The following is a 5,396-nucleotide window of genomic DNA, read 5'->3' as shown; positions in this document are numbered from 1 at the left end:
TTTACCTTTTAAAGTTTTCATTAATCTTACTGTGATTTTATGTCCAGAAATCTTGGTTTTAAATCATAATACTTTTTTTTTTCACCCTTTTTTATTTCTTTATGTAGTATTCTATAACTTGGACTACAATGTCTTAGCTAACTGATAAATCTTTGACACTACAACTGCCTTTCATATTACAAAGCTGTTTTCTCCTCATTGTTGCTCCATTCAGCATGTATAAACACTCTCTCTGGTGCATCATTTGATGACTGTGCATGCATAATTAGTTGAATTCCTGATGTGAGTAGCCTGATAACGAGTGTAAATAGCAGTTACTTTGCTTTAAGAAAAAGAAAACACACAAAAAAGGAAAGCAATTCGAGTCATTTTGCATGGGAAGGGGAGTTTGCAACTAGAGATGTTTTTAGGAACGTGGGTCCTGCTTTTCAGAAACACTTGACTTGAAGAACCTATCATACCTCAGCATCTCTGAATATCGAGGCTGTGATGTGTTTACTGACTTCTGATTTGTGTTGAGCGGTATTCTTCTGGAAAATGATTTTTTGGGCATATCTATGTTATCTTTAGCCAAGAATTTGGTACCTCCTAAAGAATGAAGAAGGAAAACAAAAATGTCACCCTCATTCTTATTCCTCAACAGAGTTTTTGAAAAATGGTTTATGAGATTTTTATATTTTATTATGAGATCAGTGGGTAAGTTCATGTATGAAGAACTCATGAAGCAAGGTCAAAAGTAAAGTTTTTAGGAAAGCAAACCGAGTCCCAGAAGGTCCAAGTCCTATGACTTATCCCCTGCAGCAGTCATTTATCTAAATGAACTCTAGCAAAGTCCTGTTCTTTTTAGTTACAGGGTCTTCATTGATACTTGAGGTTATCCCTGCTCTGATTTTTTTTTTTTTCTTTTTAAATTATACAGCTGATGCAGAGGTCGGTATCTGCTTGCTGATGAAGGGAGGTGCTGACTGACAGCACTGCCTGCACAGCACAAGGTTCTGTCCATGTTAATGGGCAGATCGTTTCCTTCCTCATTTTCTCAGCACAGTCGGGAGATTAAGGAGCAGGAGATCAGAGCAACCTTTCTTAGCCAACTGAAGTAAACTTTGGAATCCCCGCAAAACATGTTACCAAGTGAACATTATCAACAGAACATTATTGGTTACAAATATTAATGTGATGTAACAGCGTATCTGTTTGAAAACTGATGATACATAAGCTAATTAATGCTTTCTAGCGTGCAAAAAGTAGGTCACTGCCTGCTCATTCACATCCTGATATGGATCATTGAATTGCAGTATCAGTCACTAAGGGTGGTATTTATTTTAAGATAAAATCTGTATCCAGAAATGTAGTCAATGTAACCTTCCTGATTGGTAAATAGTCCCTTAGAAACACTACAAAAAATAATTAGGAAAAAAAGAATTTATGTTTATTTTAAGTCAGTGTATTTGTTCTCACCTAAACCCTCTGATCTTCTTATTCGCTAATGTTCCCAAAGAACAGAATTTCTTCTTGTTCCTATAAATCTCAGTTGTTTTCTGCAACAGCTTGTGACTTTCTTATGTGACTATCACACTGGAAAAGTGGCCTTTGGATTTATGAAAGAAATCAGGAGGCAACTAACCGTAGACCTTTACAGTTGGGGAAATGATAGTGATATAGTGATTTTGAAAAAGACAAACTATCCTTCCCTAACAGCTACTTTAAAAAACACGACTTATTTTCTTCTCCTGTCAATATATAATGAGTAGTATAATATTTTTAATTTTCATTGGAAGTTAGGTTCTTCCTTTGGCCTCTCAGGATTCTATGCAAGAGTCTAGTATTAATGGAAAGAAGTCATCAACTAATGACATGTGGTTATAAGCAGTTTGTGTCCACGAAAAGCTAGTACAATTCTTTTAACCTCTCAATTTTGCAAATTTTGTAACTTCAATAAAGCATAGATGACATCATTTAGGAAGAAAGGTCCAAAAAATGGGTCTGACCTGATTCTAGTTCAGAGTATGCACGTTCCTGGACCTGTGCTGTGCTTACCCTGCTCCTGTGCATCACTTGGGGTGCATACGTAAACCAACTAGACCAACCTGATGACTAGCTGAGAACAGACCAAGCCCTCTGACAGATAGGTGAGCAATCTAACTACCTTCTTCAAACTAGATTCACTTCCCATCCTGCCCAAGCCTATTAAACTCATTATTTGGATGCTTCAAATACTGTTTTCATTGCTGATACATCAAACGAACCTCTGTCAGTAAATCACACCTTTCAGAACTAGACAGTAAAAACACAGTCAGTCTGATGAATCACCCTCCATTTCTAAATGACTATGATTTAACACTAAATGTAATCAAACTGCGTGATGTGAGTTTCAACCTGTGCTAGAGATCAGCCCTTATATTGAAAGGAACACTTGGAGCACATTAGCAGTGGATATCTGCTGCTAGTGTGTTTAGTACATAATTGGCACATCACACTCTGTCAGTGCTTTCCTTTTTCCTGGTGAGAAAGATATTTTCAACATCTGCACATATCTGGTTCTAAACTGACAAAAATCAGTTTCTGTGTTGTTTGTATCTCTGCTGGACCCTTCAGAAATCCTTCACTAAATTATCACTGAAAATGTAATGAATGCAACATATATGGTATTCATCTTTTAGGCTTTTCTATTAGACTGTTGTTTCTGATACTGTCTTTTATTAAACACTTTACTACAAGCTACAGTAGTACAAGGCTGCTTTTGTGTGTTAAAGAGAATGCATCTTTTCTGTTTGCTGCCCAGCTTCTTGAGGATGACCTGCACCACGGAGCAATAGGAGTTCATCACCATGTCTGCGGGAAGGGGGGTACCCTCCTCCAACAATGTTTGACGCAACTACAGCTCCTGATGGCTGAGTCACTGGACTTACAGGGGTTTAGTAGCTGCCAGCCACATTGCAAATGAGTCCCAAATTAAAACTATCAGATTATGTACCACATTGCATCCTAGTCCAGGTTCTGACTTTTCAAGCTTTGACTGAGTGTATAAAAACAAACCTAGAAATGTGTGGATTTCACACAGAATAGATGCAAATCACAGAATTTTATCCTCACTGAAGCAGAAGCTTCACTTCTGCTTGAAATTGCCCCATTCCAGCCCTAAAGCACACCTTGCAGAACAGGTTACAAGCATAGGAAGATTAAAGGCAGAGTGAGAAGCAAATGTACAGGATAATGTACAAACAATATGTAACATGTACAGGAAAACCTAATTTTATTGAGTAGTAAGACAATGTGGATTAAGATATTAAAACAGTTATTTCAAGAGTCTTAAGAACTCTTCTTTGACAGAGTAGGAAAACTCCATTTTTAATTACTCTGAGTATATTACAGATATGCTATTTCCAGGCACCATTTTCTCTCACCTGCTCTGTCTTCCTTGGGGTTGATCGGAGGTGCGTATGTCGGGTGCCTGCTGGGGACAGTGTGGAGTGTGTGACCAGGGGTGCAAGAAACTTGCTCAGGCACAGTAAAGCAATTTCTAGAATATTGACATAAAGAACGGTCACTTGGTCCCTGTATTTGCCCTAGTGATTATGAAACACCACCTCTATCTACCTGAAAACCAGGAACAGGTGTTAAACACAATGAAATCTAGCTTTTATCCAAAAAAAAAAAAGAGAATGCCATTTAATTAGCTCTCAGGCCAAAGCCAGGCTGCCCTCAACTGCTGCCTCACTGCTGAGGCCCAGCTGGCCCAGGGGCTAGTTAAGGCCCAGCTGTGTCCAGAGGCCCACCAGGCCCCAGAGCCTGCTGGGATGCCCTGCGGCCATAAGGAGCAGCCTCCCCCAGGGCAGGTTTGCATAAGCCTGGCTGGAGGTGCCTGAGGAGGTGGAGTAGAAGCAGAGTTGAAGGATGCCTGGCCTGGTGCAGCACGTCCCTGGGGCGCCAAGGCCTGTCCTGGGGCTGCAGCCACAAGGTAGGGCCCCTCACGGGTGGTGTGGCTTGTGCAGCAGTGAAGTCCTCCTGGGGAAGGTGCTTGTGACACAGAAGGGGTAGGTGGCTGCTGGGTTGTGTTTGTGGAGTGCTGGTGTGCACAGGTCCCCAGAGATGCTGCGGATCTGCCGGGGTGCTGCTGGCCTGAGCTGTGGGGTTGGGCTGACATCTTCCCGTGCCCAAGCAGAAGGGAGTGTGGTGGTGGGGCTCTGCCCAACCACGTCTCCAGGCTGGCTTAGCTGCTCCTGTACGGCTTTCTCAGTCAGGAAAAGCTGATGTAAATGGTGTCGCTGATCTTCCACTGCTTCTCCTGAAGGTCCTGCAGCCCACAGGCACAGCTCTCGGGAAGGGTGGAGCGAAAGGTGGCTGTGCCACAAGCTTGGTCAGCCTTGTGCCAGTGCCAGGGAGCACGGCTGCAGCTCCAGGGAAGCAGTGGGTCCCACCTGCTCCAGAGCTCCCTGGTCAGGTGTGTGCTCAGTAGGTGAGGGTCCTACAACAGCAGGTCCTTGGTGGAATGAATGAAATTTTTCTCTGAGGATTATAAAATATAACTGGTTGAATCTAGGGTCACCTTTGGAAAAGTAGTTTATTCTGTCTCTGATAATGTTATACTGAAATCAGCTGGCAATGATAGCATTTGCTCTCCTGTAAGGAATAGGTACAAAAGCGTATTTAAGAAAGATACAAGACCCAAAACTAATTCACTAGTCTCTTAAAAAAGAAAACCAACACTTCCTTTCATTCATTCTATGCTTTCCCTATTCTTGTTGATTTGTGTGCCACTGCAGACCTCCTCTTTAGGGCCAGAGCTAGAGATGATTTGAATGAGCCTACCAGGTCTGAGTTTCTGCAAGGTCTAGGGAAATTGCCAACTCCTTTGTAGATTTGAATTTTTCTTTCTAGTTTTACTAAATTAATGCAGCTTCCTATATGGCTGCCACCTTAATATAGTGCAGAAAGTTTTTGCTTTTGGGGAGCAATAAACTATATATGAAACGGCATTTATCACAGTGAGGATCTGGCAATTCTTTATTAACAAGAGTTTTGTGAAGCTTATTGAATACTTGAGAGGAAAAATTGTACAATGCTTAACAATAATTTGCTAATACATGAACTTCAGGGCAAAGAGTGAATGCAGTCTGCATGTTTGCCTCCCTGAGCTTCAGCTGGGCTTTGCTTTCAGACTTGAGTGCTGGCATCTCGCCTCAGAGCAGTGAAGGCCTACCAGTGTGGGTCTCAGTAGTTTTCTTGACCGTGAAACTAAAACAAGTCGTTCTTAGAGGCCTCATTTAGAAGGCTGACCTATACAGTAAAGGATGCTATTTGAAGTTTGCATCTAATAGCTCATGTAATAAGACAAAGCACTAGTCATGAAAAACGGACTAGAACCGAGACGACTTCCTTATGAACAGACACACTGG

This window comes from Merops nubicus, unplaced genomic scaffold (assembly GCF_000691845.1).
Source record: "Merops nubicus isolate BGI_N331 unplaced genomic scaffold, ASM69184v1 scaffold18691, whole genome shotgun sequence".
NCBI lineage: Eukaryota > Metazoa > Chordata > Aves > Coraciiformes > Meropidae > Merops > Merops nubicus.
This window is presented reverse-complemented; position numbering follows the sequence as displayed.